The sequence below is a fragment of the Arvicanthis niloticus genome, chromosome 15 (assembly GCF_011762505.2).
Source record: "Arvicanthis niloticus isolate mArvNil1 chromosome 15, mArvNil1.pat.X, whole genome shotgun sequence".
NCBI classification, from domain to species: domain Eukaryota; kingdom Metazoa; phylum Chordata; class Mammalia; order Rodentia; family Muridae; genus Arvicanthis; species Arvicanthis niloticus.
This window is the reverse complement of record NC_047672.1, coordinates 72168477-72188721: the sequence shown is the minus strand read 5'-3', so window position 1 is coordinate 72188721 and position 20245 is coordinate 72168477. Positions and strand designations below refer to the sequence as shown.

At 41.6% G+C, this 20245-nt stretch overlaps 1 protein-coding gene and 1 pseudogene across 3 annotated transcripts in view; both read left to right on the top strand.

The window, feature by feature from the left end:
- Positions 1-20245, top strand: part of Lhfpl3 (LHFPL tetraspan subfamily member 3) — a 493326-nt gene that overhangs the window by 397035 nt on the left and 76046 nt on the right. The window lies entirely within an intron of this gene.
- Positions 7976-9586, top strand: LOC117720930 (WD repeat domain phosphoinositide-interacting protein 2 pseudogene; annotated as a pseudogene).

Genomic DNA, 20245 nt, shown 5'->3' with positions numbered 1-20245 from the left:
ATAATGTGGCTTTAACTTTTAAAAAAAAAAAAAGAGATAGAATGTTTCTAACATCACAGAAATTGTTTTCAGTAACACTGACATGAATGAAGAAGGAAAGAGAATGAGGAAACAGCAAGAAAGCTGCATTGATCCAGCAAAGACCACACAAATTCATTTTGACGCTCTTAGGAATGTGTGTACCTAAAGTCTCAGAGAGGTAGGGTGGGTCTTCTTTCTGTTCTACCACTTTCAAAGAGACTCCTCCTTCCACCCCCTGTTGCAATCCACCTGGCAAGAAACCTTCCCTGGACTCTAAGACTTGTTTATAGAATCCCTTGAGTACAGACAGCACTAGCCGAGTCACTCCAAGATCTGTGCATCTTTGAGTATCTTGATGATTTTAAACCAGTTTGCTGCACATTTGGCTACACATCACCTTGCAGATATTTTTAATACATGAGCCAGGAGTGAGCATCTCATCAGAGTCCTCAGTATATAAATAAAATAAGCAGTGGCCTAAATTTCAAGTATTCAAAAGTACTGTAAGAGAGAACAGGGAGTCCAGCCAGAGCCAAGAAGACATTCCATACCCTCTATAACGTTGGCTCTCGGGTTGGATTTGAGAATTTGTTTGTTTGGGTTTGTTTGTGTGATGCTGATGTTGTTGTTTGAAAGTCCATAGTCTCTATCTATCTATCTATCTATCTATCTATCTATCTATCTCCTGTTAATGAACAGGAAAACTAACTTTCCTACACAAACCAAAATCTTTGCAATTTATATTTAACTACTTACTTCTCAACCTTTGCCTGTTTTTCTATCTCCAGTCATGCCATTACCAACTTTGAGATTCTTCCTCTCATCAGATGCATAGAAGAAATTGCCTATATAATTTATAGCAATATAGAACTCTGATAGAAAATAGGTCATGGCCCCCTGTCATCATTCATGATGTTGATTTACATGACTCCACGCATTAAGCAAAGCCTGAATCACTCCTAGCATTAGTAAATGGATCTAACATCAACTTAATTTGATCCCTGTAAATGCAATGGCAAATCTTTCATCTTGATCCTAAGAAAATAGTAAATCACGTGAATGATTGGGACTGTGTGCTCACTTCTAACAACACTGAAACAGATGGTACCGGCTTCCAATCATTGCCGTTTCACCACTCGGAACTCACCAAGGCTCACCACGGTTCACTTCACACAAATGTGGTCTCTTGCCTTCATCCATCCACTTTAACAGTCTCTATCCATTCATTCCTGTGGAGATGGCTCAGGATAGTCTGCTGCTATGCTCACTCAAGTTCAGATCACCAGTGTGATCCACATAAAAGGCCAGTGTGGAGGAGTGTCTGTAACCCCAGTGCTGACAGGGCAAGACAGAGACCAGCAGATCCCAGGGCCTTTCTGACCAGCCATTCTGACTGAATCTGTGAATTCCAGGTTCACAGGAAGACCTCGTATCAAAAAATGCCAAAGAAAATGTGGAGAGAAATAACACAGAAGATGACTGATGTCAACCATGTATGTGCCTACATGGGTGAACACACCTGCTAACTTGAGCACTTAAACATACATACCCTCACACTCTGATACCACTCACACTCATGATCACTCATTATGCACACACATACATACATACACTCATACTACTCACACTCATGATCGGTCATATACACACAGAGACACAGACACACAGAGAGACACACATGCACACACTACTACATTCTTCTTGCCCATTTAGATCTAGAAAAGAAAATGGTATTTACTCATAAACTTACATTCAGCCTTGCTCAGCAACCTCCCACCTGGTTATACACAGGAGTTCTGACCATCCCTTCTGAATTATGTGTCAATATTCCAAGAGTAGAAAGCCTTTGCCTTCTCAAAACAAAAATAAAAACACCAACAGTTGTATCTTATAACAGATGTGTCTTGGCCCTCATACCTCAAGTCTCAGCAACCAGATAAATCACTTTAAATGCCATTCGCAAGGAAGCCCCTGCTGAAAAGCAATCACAGCTTATGCTGGTATAATTGCTGGCATTTACATGCTCTATAGACCTGTCACTGAAGCCTGTGTTTTTAAAGGCACATGGACAGTACCTTGAGGAACAAACTGTGGCTACAGAGACATGTATGGCTTGGCTCCCCAAAAAATCCCTACTTTCACTAGGTTCCTAATAGGATGGAGCAAAATAGTGTTTTTGAAGAATGAGCAGATTGGGACTTCAATGAGAGAAGAAGTGCCATCTCTGTCTCTTGCCTGTGTGTCCCTCGGTTTGAACACTGTATGTATTACAGAATTCTCTCCAGGAAAACTGAGCTCACTGGGATATTTGCACCTTCTCGGTCACACACATCTGGACTTGTTATATCTGAAAATTGGAAAATGAAAGTGCAGTCACAGAGCAAAATCCAGGAGTGGGAAGCGCCAAGCTCATTTATCATTCTCAGTGAAAAAAATTGTATAGGTGGTTTCTTAAAAAAAAAAAAAAAAAAAAAAAAAAAACTGGAATGAATGAAAAGATGACCAAGTGCTAATAATATAGCCCAGCTCCAGATTAAAGCGCCAGCCCTTCATCCCAGCCTCTGCGTGGCTGCAGTGCTTCTCTACATTTGCTTATCGAAGGAAAGATACTAAAGAGATGTGAGCTGCATACCCAGGATTTGTTCTCATAAGCCAACCACCATGCCTTATCAAACCAGACCAAGATTGCATTGGCGGAGCTGAAGCCTGTGGCATAAACAGTAAGCTGATGACTAGGTGTTTCCAAGGATTCTGAGCTCATGCCCACCTTTCTTCAGTTGATAAGTAAAGCACAAAGGTCCAGCACATTCAGAAATGCAACCCCAGAATCCTCCAACAGTCATGGGGAGCCCAGATCCCTCCACCAACCAGCTCCCACAACTCCCAGTCAGGCCGAGCCTTCCATCGTGCCTCAGTGATCACAGATGTAGGGAACCCCTTAACCCCCCCCCCCATAAAGAAACAGAGACTTCTTGCTTCACATGCCCCAGGGGGTCAGAGCCTTCTGCTTTTTTAAAATAATCCCACTCCCTAGGAAAGCAAACAACCTTACAAACCAACTTGTCCTGGCATTGACCTTAAGATTCTCCAGGATCTGGTCCTGGAAGAGGTGCCTAAAAAGGCACATCCAGCATCTGTCCTTAGACTGTTTGCCCTTCCCCTGAGAACTTCAATACTGCAGGCACTCACCTCTCTGTGCTAACCCAGTACTGCTTGCTCATTTACTGAATAAAACATCCAAAAACATCCCTGAGACTAATCTTGATTCCATGTTTTCTACCCTTTAAAAATTCAATCATCAGAGTGCTCATTTTTCTTAATGTGACATAAAGTGATCACCAGGGGAAACCCAAGATGTGGGTTTTAACAAGTGTCTGTAAGTGGTGAGAACCTGGGTCAGCTGCGTCCCCTCCCCGGGCTCTGAGAGTCACTCTGCAATACCACAGTCCACCTTCCTCCAGAAGCTCTGCCCGGAGATACTGTCTCTGTCCAGGAAAGCAGGCAGAGAAGTGAAGAATTCCCATTCAGAAGTACTTGTAACTATGAACAAGAGACAATCTAATGCCAATTCACTCTGAGGGTAAGGGCTGAAGTACAGCATATTCCGTTCTGAAATGTCCCTTACATTTACTTGTCTGCTACTCTCCAGCAAGAACTAAACCTTCAAATCCCAGGAAATAGAACCATATAGCCCCAAAGTTCTAGAAAATGAAATGGGCCCCTTTTAAAGGCATTCATGTGAGTGGGGTGTTGAACTGTGGAAATCCAACATAACTCGTATTCCAACTCAGCTCAGTGCTCTAACTGCATCTGCCACCTTTAAAACCCCAAAGAAACAGGGCCAACACTTCAGGCTTAGGAAAGCAGGGGTCGACAGAGACTGAGTAAAATCACCAGTTCTTCCAGGTCAAAGTGAAACACATTTAAACATGAAAAAAAAAAAAAAAAACTGCACAAGAGAGGACATGGGCCATATACTTTACAAACACAGATTCAGTTCTGCAATCAAAGGCTAGTAAACTTACCAAGAGTGTTAAGAGCTACTTAGCTGCCCAGATTGTAGAATGGAATAGTAACTGCCTGCTGATATTAAGAAAATTAAATAGGGGTGTAGAGATGATTCTGTAGTTGAAAAGCACTGGCTACTCTTCCAGAGGACTCAGGTTTGATACCCAGAACCCACATAGTAACTCACAACATCTGGAACTGGGTCCCAGGACATCCACTGTCCTCTTCTGGTCCTCCACAGGCAACCTGCGTATGGGCTACACAGGTATACATGCAGGCAAAATACCCACACATACTAAAGAAAAATTTTTGGAAAAAAAAAAAAAAGAAACATCAACCCCTTGGAGAAAAGACAGTTATTTCTTTAAGCTTACGGATCTGTAACTTGGAATTTGGTGACAATGTCACCTGGAAGAAGAAAGCAGTAGAAGGGGATCTTTCAATGATACACTGTGTTGAGTATTATATTCAGTGTATCCATTGTATTCACTGATACAATGTGTCCTTTAGACAGAAAGTGGGGTGGGTCCTGTGAGACTGGTGACTGAGCCCTCTTTCAGTAGACCCTTTCTCATGCTGTCTCTCAGAGCAATACTATCAGAAGTGTTTTTCTCCAAGGCAGAGCTGTTGGCAAATCGAGCATCATGATGTTGGTACATAAAAAAAAAAAAAAAAAAAAAAAAAAAAAAAAAAAAAAAAAAGACATAACCTTGGTTCAACTGGGTATCTGATGCAGTACATGCCAACTTACTATAATATGTGTACCAGATATTAAACGATTCATAAGATTCATCTCTGCCTTACCCTGAGGTGTGCTTCAAGGTCTTTCAACCAAGCAATTCCTCCATGAGAGGTTTTCCTAAGGCCTTGAGTCTCTTGTTTTCTGACTACCAGTAGCTATTATCAGTTGTACCAACACAAAACATCCATAGTCATTGCCCAGTGTTCTAAAATTTTTTCCTGGCCGATAACCAGGAAGAAGTCCTTTATTTCAAGGAAGGGGTGACTTTTTCTAACACACATGAAGAAACCTGTGCATCGGCAACAGCCTGCCAACACACCCGTGACACCCCAAAACCAAGTAGACCACATCAGCCTAAAGAAATTACAGATGGGCCAATATTCTAAAACAACTATTGTCTTCAGCGAAGGGTTAAGGCAGAGAGTACAGATGGGCAGAGGGCGGTCATTATGAAGCTGGCGTTTAAAGGCAGAATAATGATGTAGGCTTACACCTAAGCCTGGATTTATTTTCATTGTTTGCTATCCGTTGCTGTCTTTGAATGAAATGGAGTCCTGAGCCCGGAAAACAATAGCCTACGTGAGTAAGTCATGTTAAACAGGTCCAACAATGATAGACCATAGTAGTATGTGATGCACAGAGGCACAAGGTGTGTATCAGAGTGCACTGTGGGACATAGTAAGGCACTGAACAGTGTGAAGGTTACCAGTACTGCCCAAGCTTGATAGTAATTCCAAACAAAGAAGAAGTGGTTCATTCTATTTTTTTCCTATTGACAAAATGTTCAATGCTATAAGTAGGTTTAATTCTATAGGTGTCTTTTGCATGGAGAGTTTGAAGCCGAGGGTCTGGGCCCAGTCCTGCCCTCAGTGTCTCTACATCATTTGCTGTAAACCTCAGCCCTTCCATCTCTATGATGAGAAGGTTAGGTAGGTGGCCGCTAAGACCTTTCCAGCTGACCTATGACTCTGAGCATCGTGATTGACTTCAGATGATGTAACCAGTGGTGTGAGGTTCCCTCAATTCTGAGCCTCATTTCCCATCCTATGATGCACTTAAGCCCAGAATGCCTTATGTTAAATTATACCTCCAAGTTTGTAATAGCTTTGGCTTGAAATAGACATTCTGCCATAAAGATCACTACAAATTTATAAAGCAAAACTCAAAGCATTAAAGAGCCCATAAATGCTTTAAAATTAATTTGCTCTTGAATGTGGCTGTGAATAAATGGGCTTGACATAAGCTTTCCAATTTTTCGCTCCATTTCAAAGAGCACACAAGTACAAAGTATAAATCAACCTACGTGGTTGTTGATGTGGCCACCAAAAAGAAAAGGCAGGATGGGAGAGAGGAAGAGAGGTAAGGAACTAGTCTACAAGATTTAGGAGCTTGAAAAGCCCAGTGCCCCAACTCGTGACTTGTCTCATCTTCTTTGAATTATTCTAGCTATGTGACTCAGACGGCATGTAGTTTATCCACTTCTAGAAAACATATATGGATCTGAGAGAGGAAGGAAACGGGGGACACAGACAGACAGGCAGACAGACAGACAGACAGACAGACACTTACCGTTGAAGGGACCTGGGACTGTCATCAGAAGGACACAATTAATGTCTTAACTTCTCTACTCAACATGGCTCTGGGCAATCAGCAATTGTGAGCCAACAGACTAAAGTATGGTTGGACAGCAAGAGTGTCTGCAAAGAAATAATAGAGAATTTGCCATCACACATTAGCTGCTCTCAAAAAGAAAAGTGGGTGGGAAGATCTTGCACTTGATATGAATGCCTCAGGATCAAACCTCTGATTTGCCACATTTTGTTCAGTTGTCCCAGACAAGTCATTTAACCCACTAGAAGAAGCTGCTAAGACATGTAATTTGAAATTTCTGGTGATTAAATGAAATAGCATGTGTGTTTCAGGATTGAATCATTTGTGTATAACAGAAACGTCTAAAAAAAATAGTAGAGATTGGTTTTCATTCATATAATGTAAAATCTAATGAGAGAGGTTCGGCAGAAGGCCCCTCAGTACCAAAAATGCCTCAGTTTCCTTCAGGATTTTGTTGAACTGCTTTAGTATCTAGCCATCACCTTCAAGATAACTTTGTCATCTTAAAATGGTGAACAAATACAACAAAATAGCATTTCAGACTGAAAGAAAAGAAAAAGCAATGGGAAGCCAGTATCTCAATGGTGGGAGACTCCTTTAAAGAGTTCTTCTGGGTATCCCCACTCAACAACCTTTTATTTATAACTCTTGGGTCATACCTGTCTTCAAAAGGATCTGGAAAAGTTAAGACTTTAGCTGTACAAATTGGTACCCTTTGCTCCAGGAAACAGAAGTGCTACCAGCCCCCTCCCAGCTTCTTTTGAATCCTTGGATAAAAGTCACACACGGTTGTTCCTTTTCAACTTGCCTTCTTGGCATAATTGCTGGTTGCTACTATCTCCCACCTGGAAAAATGTGCTCTTAACAATTTCTTTTCTCCATTTCTTCTATGTGCCCTAACCTTCCATTGCTAAACTTTCCTGACCACCCACCTATAGGAGCAGCCTGTGTGGCCCCTCTGTTTTGAGATCTCCCTCTTAGTTCTTCTCTCTCCAAAGCATGGCAAACTCCATTCTCCTTCCTTGCATCTCCCTGCCTGCCTCCAGGGAACTGGAAGTCCCGCCTGTCTCTTCCACCCAGCAGTTGGCCCTGGCTTTCTTTACTGACAGGTCAAGAACCAATAGAGGAACAGGACCTTAGCATCAGAACAGCCCCCCCTCCCCCCCACACACACAACTATAAGAGAGAGAAAAGTTGTCCTGGGATTATGAGAGCATCTCAACCTTAAATTGACAGGCCCTCTGTTGTCACAAGTGCTGAACAGCCTTCTCAGGACTAGAACTTCCTTGGGCTATGGCTCCCATAATGATCATAACAAATCAGATCTGGAAATCAAGAAAACACAAAAATGGCCTGTCAGTTCCCTAGTTGAGGACTCTCTCCTTCTAGCTTCACCCTCATCACCACTGCTAGACTCTCAGCAAAGGCTTAGAGATAATCAAGCCTTGAGATGACCTACAAAAAACAAACCTGGGGCTGGAGAGATGGTTCAGTGGTTAAGAACACTGACTGCAAACAAGAGTGAGATGGAATGAGGTGGCAGTTGGCCCCCACGCAGTGGGAGGTTGAGAGTGGGGCGTCCAGCCAGACTGGATGGACATAGATCCTGAGTGTAGCATGCTGAGCCTTGCCCACTCCCACCAAGGGGGTCTAAGTCTGTCACATGTGAACAACCTGAATCTGGAGAGCCAGAGCAGAGGGGCTGACACCAACCAGCTGCTGTTCGCCAACTTCAATCAGGATAACACGTCTCTAGCTGTTGGTAGTAAGCCCAGGTATAAGTTTTTCTCCCTTTCTTTTGTGGATATGTTTGAACAGATCTATAAATGCATTGACACTAAAGATGTCTGCATTGTGGAGAGATTGTTCTCAAGCAGCTTGGTGGCCATTATCAGCCTCAAAGATCCCAGGAAGCTGAAGGTTTGCCACTTAAAGAAGGGAACCAAAATATGCAACTACAGCTACTCCAACACAATACTCTGGAAGAGTCGCCCTATATACACAACATCTGGGACATGAAGGTACCATCTGAGATACACCCCAAATCCTGCAGGCATGTGTGCACTATCAATAAACAATGACAACTGATACTTGGCGTATCCAGGGAGTGTGACCATTGGAGAGGTGCAGGTCTTAACTTGAGAGCTAGGAGGCTGGAGAAATGACTCAGAGGTTAAGAGCACTGGCTGCTCTTCCAGAGGTCCTGAGTTCAATTCTCAACATGGTGGCTCACAACCATCTGTAATGGGATCTGATGCCCTCTTCTGGTGTGTCTGAAAACAGCTACAGTGAATTCACTAACTTGAGAGCTGCAAACATGATCCTAGCTCATGACAGTCCCTTAACAGCCCTGACTTTTGATGCAAGTGGGACCAAACTTGCCACTCCTTCTGGGAAGGAGACTGTGATTCGGGTGTTTTCCATTCTAGAGGGACAGAAGCTGTTTGAGTTCAGGAAAGGAGTGAAAAAGTGCGTGAGCATCTGCTCCTTGGCCTTCAGCATGGACGGCATGTTCCTCTCCGCATCCAACAACACCAAAACAGTGCACATCTGAAAACCTCCAGAAGAGCTCACCACCTGGACCAGCTATTTTGGGAAGGTTCTCATGGCATCTGCCAACTACTTGCCCTCACAAGTGACAGAAAAGTTTAACCAAGGCAGGGCCTTTGCTACTGTCCACCTGCCATTCTGTGGCCACAAAAACATCTGCTCACAAACCACAATTATGATGATCCCACAGTTGCTGGTAGGAGCATCAAATGGCTACTTGTACATGTACAACTTGGACCCCCAGGAAGGCGTCAAGTGTGCCCTGATGTGTCAGCACAGGCCTGATGGCAGTGACATTGTAGACTCTGCATCTCATGACTGCCCCTTAGCAACGCAGACAAATGGCACAGCAGCTGCCAAAGGTGCCTATGTGCCTTTGTCCCCAACAAGACTTGGTAAAGGGCAGGACCCCAACTTAGAAACCTACACAGATGACATGGGTGCTGTAGATGGCACATGCCTAGAGGATGAAGCCAGCACTCTTCGTTCTGGATGAAGACAGTGAACATCCTCCCATGATTCTCCAGACTGACTGATGCTGACCTGTGAACCCAGGAGCAGACAACACTGACCTGGCTGAGGACTTGAGTGTTGCTGCTATGAACTTTGACCTGAATTGGGAGAGAAGATGGCAGAGACTTTAAAGCAAAGAGATTGTAGTTATAGCCTATCCATTCTGTGGAGAAATAGTTTTCACTTCAGTGAAAAAAAATCAACAACAACAACAAAACAAAACAAAAACAAAAACAAACAAACAAAAACAAACAAACAAACAAAAAAAAAAAACCCCACTGGCTGCTCTGCTCTTCCAGGAGTCCTGAGTTCAATTCCCAGCAACCACATGGTGGCTCACAGCCATCTGTAATGGGATCTGATGCCCTCTTCTGGTGTGTGTGTGAAGACAGCTACAGTGTATTCACATATATAAAATAAATTTTAAAAATCTTTTAAAAACAAACAAACAAACAAACCTGTCCATTTTGGAGGGTTCTATGCCCTTAGAGCAGAGAAACAGAGGCCCTAAGTCTCAGTGCCACCATGTTCAAACCCTTAACCAGGGAATAGAGTCAGGTCCATAAATTAGCAAGTGAGGTCAGGAACATGGGTTCACAGGATAGGCAGGGAATGCTGCTGCCCTAGCAAGTGCCGATGCCCTAGCAAGTGCCGCTGCCCTAGCAAGTGCAACTGCCCTCCTGTTAAAGCCAGGGGCCACAAAATGGCCTTCCAGCAGAGGATACGAGTTCCAGGGCACAGAACCAAGAAATGTTGGGAACCGCACTAGCCCCACGTTCGGGCGTCAAAAAATGTCGCGGCCCGAGCAAAATGTTGAGGCCCAGGCTACCCCGAGTTTGTATTTCAGCTCAAGCTGCTGCTCCAGTCCACGGGTCAGGGTTCAGCAACAGAGAGAGTGAGGACGGACTCGAAAAATGGAGACCAGACAGAGTGTGATTCAATCCCGTTTATTCTTCAGTCTCTCTTCCTAGTCCAAGTCCCAAGTCTTGAGTTCCTAGTTCCTAGTTCCTAGTTGTTCTCCGTGAAGTGCCTGATTCTCTGTTACTCCAAATTGTTCTCCTTCTCTGTTCCTCCAAATTGTTCTCCTGTACTGTCCTAATTGTTCTGACTAGAGCCAAGTGTCTTCTACCTAATGTCAAGTAATCTGTTGCTTTCTCTGTCTGCCTCTAGCCTTTTATATGTGTCACTTCTAAGACACGACTTTTGGTCACACCTTTAATCATGCCCTTAGGTCTTGTCTCTAAATCTGATCTCTAGGTCACTTCTAAATCACGATCTTAAGTTACACACCTTTAATCTCACACACCTTTAATCTCACACACCTTTAATCTCACACACCCAAGGTATCTAAACCAAGATTATCAGAGTGTGCTCAGCTGTTGTAGGCTATTGTAATCCAAGTCTCATGTCAGGGTATATGGCTCAAGATGGCTGCAAAGCTGATAGCCGCTTTCTGCTAAAAGTCGGCCCCCAACAAAGAAACAGTATTCTGATACTCCTTCCCAGAAGCTCAGCCAGCTGGTCTTCCTGTCCCCCAACCACAGGGCTGCTGTATGAAAATTCTTCAAAACAACCACAGCTAAATGGTGGACCCGAGGAAGTGAAAGAAGACCAGAGCACAACCACTGCAGAGGCCCAGACTCAAGAGTCATTATGGTTTAGCTCATTCCTGGTGCCAAAAAAAAATAAATAAATAAGCCTCATTCTCATTCCTAAGGCAGATGGCATGACGAATACCATCTTAGACACCAAAGGGATGTCACTAAGGGACCATCATCTGAAGGAGTCACATAGGGAAAAAACAGCAAAAAAAAAAAAAAAAATCAAGCCTTGTTTCTACCAAGGGACGGCTAACGGTCTAAGTGCCTCTCCTGGGCTTCTCATAACATGTATAGCAGGAGAAACGGTGCCTTTTCCTTGGATACACTGGGTATTTATCTTAGTTTGCCAGAGACAGCCCCAGGATTTGATATGATTATTAACAGGATCCATGTTTACTCTCAAAAGCAACATAATTGAACGACAAATGAGATAGTGAGTAGATTTTTGAAAACACTAAAATGAATTTTAAAAAGTGATTTTTTTAAAAAACATTTTTGTTCTAACTCATAATATAAAAATTTAAATTATAGTCTCATCTAAGCTATTTTAGTCAAAAGAGTATATCATCGAGCTGTGCTTTCATTCTTAATGAGAAATGCATTGTCCATGTGTGATGTGGTACTGAAATTAGCTACTCTTTCCAGGAAAGCATGGTCTGTGCAGTTCTTCCTTTTCCTGATGCTAGAAAATTTAATTCAGGCAGTTCCAACTTGTGTTAAGAAACTTTGGAGAGAATGTGGTTGGTCAGGCACTCGAAACTCTTCTGTACTTGAAAGCATTCTTTTCCTTAAGCAAAACAGAGTTTGATTGTTCTGGAAGAAAAACCAAATAGAGTAAAAGACTAAGCATGGAACAGCAGGTACAGCCTGGAGCTATACAGCATCTTAGATGTAACAATGTCCTGTGTCAGAAGAGAGACTGAAAGAGACCTTGTTTCCATGGCAGGCCTGCTGCTCTCTCCCTGCACCACCATTTCCTCTCTCATACCCAACCCTACTGTCCAAAGCAAAATCGCCAAGCACCACAGTAGGATTTCCAGGCTCTCTGAGAATCTGCCCACACAAGTTTTCCCACAGGAAAAACTAAAGATGCAACCAAGATTTCCTGTTTCAAAGAAAAGATCATGAAGATGCGTGCTTTATAAATGCCTTAACTACATCAGAAGACACTTCAGGTGGCATAGGTGGATCCTATGTAACACTGTTTACAGTTGCTAGAGCTGAGTTGGATGGTCTGGCCAGTGAACTGAACCGCTTTAGTCCCACAGCTTTCATCAGTCAGAGAAGAGGTCATTTTATGTGTTCTCCAGGACACAGAAGTGCCTGCCATACAGCAGCCACCTCCAGGCCCTCTCTTGCCTTGTGAAGGCTGATGACATAAGCACTGTGTGGAAACTTCCAGCCGCTTCCTCTCTTCTGCTTCCCTCTCTTGCTGTTTCAGTGCCTATTAGTGACAATGAAGCTAAGAGTGAAATAGGTTTGAAACGCAGTGAAACTCTTAGAAATCAGAATTGTCCTTTGTTAAATTTAGCTCTAGTAAAAAGAGCTTTATACAGAAGCTGGACTTGACTGTTGGAAAGACTGAAGATTTAAATACACTTAGCTAGTTGTTACCAACACTTTATGGTTTAAGGTTGCTTATGTTGACCTTCACTCAACAAGGAAATGTTAACACCCATAACATGGCACCATCCATTAAACGCAAAGAAACGAAGCAACTACAAAAGGCCAAATTTTGGAGACGAGGACATATTCTGAGACTTAATTTATAGAGTTTGAGTAAATACATTGAAGGATATGGGTTTATCCATGCACACACGGGTCATTCTGCCCAAATGCAATAGAGTAATACCCCCCATAAAGCATGTTTAATAATGGACTGAGTCCTAAGGCATTTTCTTCTGTTTTTTATTGTACAGAATATGGTTGCACCTACCTCACACAGCTCTTCCCCTCTTGTGGCTCACCATTTTGCCTTAGAATCCTTATGCTTAGTGCTTCTTGGTGAAAGCTCAAACCAGATAGTGGGGATAATTCAGTCAGCAAGCTGTCTGGACGCTGAATTACAGTAGACTCAGCCTCCAACTCCTTCTGAGCCGCTCTCTATGCATCCTTTTTGTGACTCCCAGCCCCTGCAACCTGACAAATGTCCCTTAGCATCATTTACTCCCTGGAATTACCTATTCATGTTTGTTAGACATCACTGGGGTCTGGCTGAGCAGGGGGAACCAAGATAGCAAGTCCAACTGCCAGATAAGAAACAAACCCTTGTACAAGTAAGAGGCGAACAAAGTGAAACCTTAGGACCAAAGGTAGGCTTACAAGCCCCCACCAGTCCATTGACTCATAAATCAACCTACATCTACAGGATCCATTCAGCAGACCCTGCCTGGCCCAGCACGCAGAGAGGACAGCTTAATCTTGATGAAAAAAACTGATAGAGCATGCCCAAGAGATTCCTATATCAGAACTCTAGTGCTGGAAAGTTTGTTCACCTTCACTGATGTTTTCAAGTCACCGAATGCCCCCGTAGCCTTGGAAAGACGGAGATAGATCCCTTTTAATTTGAGGCCAGTAGGAGATACTTATAGCCTAATTTGTATCCTTACATATTCATTAAACATTTAGGATTTGCATCTTCTTTCAGCCATTTGACCTTCCTTGAAGCTTCACTGTCACGGCTCTCGTTATGATTTTATTTAATAGTCAACACTGTAGTCTCTGGAGCCAGATAACCTAGGTTCAAATCCTGGCTTTTCCATTTACTATCCATGTGTACTTAACCATTGAGACTTCAGTTTGCTGATCTCACTAACAAGAATGGGAATGGGGCCTGGCTCCTTGACATGACCTGGCTCATGGTGACAACTGCTCATTAAGTGTTGTCTAATTTACCCACATTTTCTGTGTTCTGTATCAATAAATGGATTTCTCCCTGCTGACCCACACAGTGCTTTAGGCAGCGTCTAGCGCTTGAGAACCCATAGACATGAATAGTGCCAGCAAGAAAGGAAGCATAGACCACCTACGATCCTGAAGTGGTATGCCACATTCACTCTTGAGTTCATTTGTTCAGGTCAATTCAGTAAATACTAAACACCTACTATGTGCTATAGATGGTTCTAGAAAATGAGAAGAAAGTAGTGAACCAAATAAACAAAAGTCTTATTCCACTGAAGTTTGTTGTCTAATGAGGAAGGCAGACAATAAAAAAAACATTTCAGGGTGGCTGGGAAGATGCCTCAGCTGTTAAGAGCACTGGCTGTTCTTCCAGAGGGTCCTGGTTCAGTTCTCACCACCCACATGGCAGCTCACAACTGTCTGTGACTCCAGTTCTGGAGGATCTGATACCTTCATACAGACATACATGCATGTAAAACACCAAAGCACATAAAATAAAATAAGTTAGCCAGTGATGGAACATGTCTTTATTCTCAGCACTTGGGAGGCAGGTGAATCTATGAGTTCAAGGCTAGCCTGGTATATAGAGTAAGTTCTAAGATAACCAGGGCTAAACAAAACCCAGTTGTGGGGGAATCGGGAGAAATAGTTATGGGACAAGAACATCTCATAGCATAAAGTGTTCTGTGCAGAGAGTTTAAAGCAGGTGCAACCAAGTAACTGCCCTGGGTTATGTTTAGAGAAGACCTTTGAGGTGGCCTCTTTCTTCTGAAATGTTGAGAAGCTAGCTTGACAACATCAGATGGAAAGGATTCCAGACAGAGGAAAGAGCAAGTACAGCAACCAATGATAGATAAGGAGGAGGAACATTAAGGGACAGCTTGACTGAAGATGGTGGTGCTTAGGAGGGAGAGGAGTGTGGAATACAGCCAGAGAGCTAGGTAAGGGCCAAGTACTTTGATTCCACATCTCAAAGGATAGCAATCTACTCCTCATGATAAATTAAAAGTGTACTAATTCTAATATTTGTGTTCTGAAAATGTATTTAGAAACAACCCCACAGTTCTATAATAGTAAGATAAACAAACATCTCTCCCAATATTTTAGTGACAGAGATTTCTGTTCTCTGAGGGAATATTCACTGTGCACATAATGAACACTTAGTGTGTAATCAGGCTCTGACCTCAGCTCTTCAAAGAGTTGGTTTAAAGTTTGGGAATGGACTTCAGCTCTGCCAGTCTCCTCATCCCTGCACGAAAAAACTTGGATATTATCTTGGATCACTCTCAACCATCATTCCTAGCTGTCATTTATTGTCACTCTGATTTCTTGGTAGTCCATGTTTGGAAGATGCCAGGGCTCGACAGGAACATCTGGTCTACGCCAGAACTGATCAAACCACACAAGGATTAGTGTACACCTTTGGTTTTCTGTAGCAGCACCTTACTGCCAGTCAAATAAGTCCTTGATGTAGTGAGGAGTCTGGATTATTTTCTATGTTGGGGAATCAAAGCCAGGTTCTCATGGCCACTAAGTAAATGAGCTACACTCCAGTCTCTAAATCTCTTCAGTTATTCTGTAGTCACTAAAATTAACTGTATTTTACTATGCATTTTATATTATTTAAGACTCATAATATTTATAACCCAGTTCAATACAAGAAACTGAACCTTAGCAATAATAATTTGGCTGAGGACACCAGAAAAATATACCAAACTTAAACTGAGGCTGACTGCAAAGCCCATGTAATATTTTAGCTGTCATATTCTGAACCATGTATCATACATAGTATTTGACAGACATCGTTTGAAACTAAGCAAGTGATTTTTTTGGCACAGTGTCTCATTATGCCACCCTGGCTCACCTAGAATTCACTATATAGACAAGGTTAACCTTGAACTCACAGAAATTCACCTGTCTCTTCTTCTCAAGCACTAAGATTAAAGGGATGCACTGACATGCCCAGCTATGTAAGTGATATTTTTTTGATATACAGAATCTTGCTATATTGCCCAGGCTAGTCTTAAATTCATGGTCCTCCTGTTTCCAAATAAGTGATTTTTAAATAAATGAATGTTTACTCATAACTTGCCTTCAGTGTTTACCACACTATTTTGGAAAAGCCATGTAGTCTTACAAATTAGTAGTCTTCCCCACTCTAACAACATAGTATGGAACAGCTCTTAAAACCAATCCATGAAATCAAAGCTTAACCTACATAAATGGCCCTTGTTTTTCTGCAGTTAGCCATCTTTAAGTTCTTAGCTGAAGAAGAAGGAGAGAGGATACGTAGGCTCCATGAAATGAGCCTTTTCAATCAACATAAAATTTCCTCATGACACACCTTCATTCCCCCAAGGAACCGTATCTAGGGAGGGAAGGATATGCAGTTTGGCAGAGTTCCACATATCCCACCACATACATACCTCTGCTGAAAAGAACCTCTGCTTTAGTGCAAATCAGTTCTATCTCTTTATTTAAATAAAGACTGATCACCTGGGCTCTCAATTAAGAGAAAAGACTCCACAGGGCTGACTTGGCCATAAAGATACCCAGAATCCTAAGCATGGCTCTTGAAATAATTATCTTCTGCATTTTATAGATTAGTTGCGCCCAAAGCAGACCGGCATATTATTTCATTGCTCCTTTTTCAGAACTCGATTTATAAGAATGGTATTCAGGTTACACTCTGATTTTATTAAAGTGCAATCATTGTCTTAGAGCAGTGTTACCCTGCAGGTAATGATGAAAATCTTCTATATCTATCTAGTCTGCCTAATATCATGCCCTAGTCACACATGACCCTTGAGAAAATTACATGTGTCTAGAGAAACTTAGGAACTTACCAAATTATCTTTTTTTTTAAATTACTTTTAAAAACAGCCAAGAAAAAAATCTAACACACTTGTAGTTCCACGAGGGGATGAATTCTGAAAGCAGAAGAGGATTCTGACCTGGAAGTGGATGAAAGCAGTTAGGTAGGGAAGGGATCCTCCCTCAGGGAACTCCCTGGCAAGTTCCTAGTCAGCTGTGAGACACTGAACAGGGAAAGACTGTCAAAAAGAAAGAAATATCCTCTCAGAGAAAAGTCTAAATGTGTTTTAGCCACCTGTCACCCCAGAGAGAGGACAGGGTAGCAGTGTTAAATCGGTGGCATTGTAAAATAAGGACATTAACCAACCTCTGAGCCTGGTGGGGTGTTTCAGGTGCATTTTAAGTGACAGAGCTTCATCCCCAAAACCCAGAGGGTCTATCATGCCACCTATATGATAGACTCAAAACCCATATTGTTGCATTTTACAGGCTAGTATTTTCATTAAAATTCACTTAAATGGTACAAGAATTACAAAGTAATCCAAGATTTGGAGTGGGATGGTGGCTGCAGATACAAGCCAACAAGATAGCTCAGCATATAAACGGACTTGCTACCAAACCTCACAACCTGACTTCCAACCCAAAGAGAGCAGCAACTCCTGCAAGCCACGCTCTGATCCTGTCAGACATGTGTCATGTCACATGCATCTACAAACACACTCACACTAGATAGATAGATAGATAGATAGATAGATAGATAGATAGATAGAGAGATGAGAAATAGATACATAGATGATAGATATAATTTCCATCTTCTTTATTTTAAAAGATTTCATACAGTATGTTTTGATCATGTTTCTCCCTAAACTTTTCCTAGATTTATTTTATGTTTATGAGTGTTTTGTCTGCATGTATGCCTGTGTGCCATATGTATGTCTGATGCCTGTAGAGGCCAGAAGAAGGTATCAAACCCCCTGGAACTGGAATTACAGGTATTTATAAGCCACCTTATAGGTACTAATAATGGCACCTAGATCCTCTAGAAAAGCAGCAAATTCTCTCAACCATTTTACTATCTGTCCAGCCCATAAATGTAAATGTTTAGCATAAGCCTTTAAATATACATGAAATAGGCTCCATTATAAAAATGTGAGCTAAGCAAATCCATCTCATACAAGAGAGGCATCCACTAAAAGTGTGCAGACCAGGGGGAAAAGAGGTTCACAGACAAGCAAAGACTACAGAAATACATTCTAGCACGGCCAGTGTTCCTGGATTTAATTTCAAGGATGTACTCTGGAGGGGTCTTGGCTCGACAATATTTTTTGTTTGTTTATTTGCTTTACCAATTATAAGAATAAAATGTAAGGGTTTTTTTCCAATAGAAATTCCCAGTTGAAAGTCACAGAGAAAAAGACTTTAGATTTCTAAAGTGAATGCTTTTCAAATACAAGTTGAGAAAACATGTCAGAGGACTGTAAAGGAGTCTGTATTTTGTTCGAATTTTAAGTGTGGTGATCTCCGTAGAGGGAACACCATTCATTTCACTTTATTTTATTGGAGGAGTTTGTTTTCTAACTTTGCTCTTAACTTTCTTACAGAGATTAAACCTCTGGAATCTCAGAGGGCAAGCTGTGTGCATCACTCACACCATACAAGTTGAACAGACTTAGTATAAATATCTCAAACCCTCCCAAAATCTGATGCTTTTGAGCATTGACTTATGAAAAGTGGAAAATTCCAGACCTGACCTCATGAGATGAGTCACAATCTAAACAAGCAAACTAAGACTGTTGTGCCAATTTACCTCGGGCTATGTGTACATGAAAAAGAAATGAATTTTTTATTTAGAATTAGATTCCATATCCCAAGAGATCTCGTTATGTACATGGAAGTATTCCAAAATACAAAAATACTGGTCCCAGGGGGCTGGAGAGATGGTCAGCAGTAAAGAGCACTGACTGCTCTTCAGAGGTCTTGAGTTCAACTCCCAGAAACATGGTGGTTTACAACCATCTATAATGAGATCTGGTGCTCTTTTCTGGTGTATCTGAAAACACCTACAGTAATATATATATATATATATATATATATATATATATATATATATATATATATATTCTCTTAATTTTAAAAAGTATTAGTCCCAAGCATTTCTGGTATGGATATCCAATCCAGTTACTGGTTTACATCACTGATTTAAATGTTCTTCTACTGTAAAATGGGAAACATTGTGACACAGAATCTTAGGTCCTAAGTTAAGAAGTCTACCACTATCTATGTCCCCAGAAGGGTGTGTCTGTGTAGAACTTCTGTTTCCCACATTATAAACTGAAGTGAGTATACTGGATAATTGATAACCAAGGTCTTGTCAAACTGTAGATAGGTCTCTTTCTCCAACACTGAATTATAGCACCACTCTGTATTTCTTCCCTGAGGGACCACTCAACTGAAAGTGTTTCACAAGGACTTTATTTCATGTCTGTTCTTTTCATGGCTCCCTTCGACTCATGAACACTGAAGGCTGGAGGCAAGTCATTTGAAAGAAGAAAAAAAATCAGTCAATAACCAGCTTTCCACCTATTATCTACCACCACCTGGGAAGTAGAAAATTAAACCATAGAACCCAAACTGCCAGAGCATACAAATACAAAAATAAAAAATAAAAATGATCAGAGAGACATTTAGTTAGTTTTTCTAAAGTTTCAAATACATGGGATGGCTGCTGGCTCAAGCTGGTGTTAAATTAATGAAAGCAACAATTGTCTTTTAAATGTCGTGGGTGCTGTAACTTACACCATTTAATAAATAGGATTTCAGCCTGTTAACTGATCCACAACAGTAAGGGTAATTATAATGTTTAGTGAATCCTTTGAATAACAAAAAGGTCTACCTCTCAGATAATAACAAGAAAAACTTACTTTGGTGGGAAAAAACAAACAAAACCACCATCTCCCATCTTCCACACAAAAGCTGTGCACCGTTGCTTTGTCTTAACTAGAATGTAGGAAGTCTGGGTTCAGAAATGTACGTGTTTGGCCTCATCCAATTATAGAAATAAAAGATATCTTTTTCAGAGAGAATTCTCAGAGGACCATAGTCTGAGAAATCACGTTCAAGGCACAGAGGGGGATAGAAAACGTTTATTTTGAGATCTGACCAGGTTTTCTTTTTATTATCTGATAGGTAGGCCTTTGCTATTCAAAGGATTCACTAAACATTATAATTACCCTTACTGTTATGGATCAGTTAACAGGCTGAAATCCTATTTATTAAATGGCATCATTTATAGTACCCAGGACATTTAAAAGACGGGTTTTCAGACGTTAGACCATAACTAAAGCAGAACCTTCCTCAGTATCCCTCAGTGTACATTCAGCAGAAGCTAGATTCTAGTCAACTTGCTCTCCTACCTCAGGAGCATGTGGAGAAAATTGTGTCATTCCTTGCACCTCTCCTTGTGCCTGAGACCAACAATAACAGT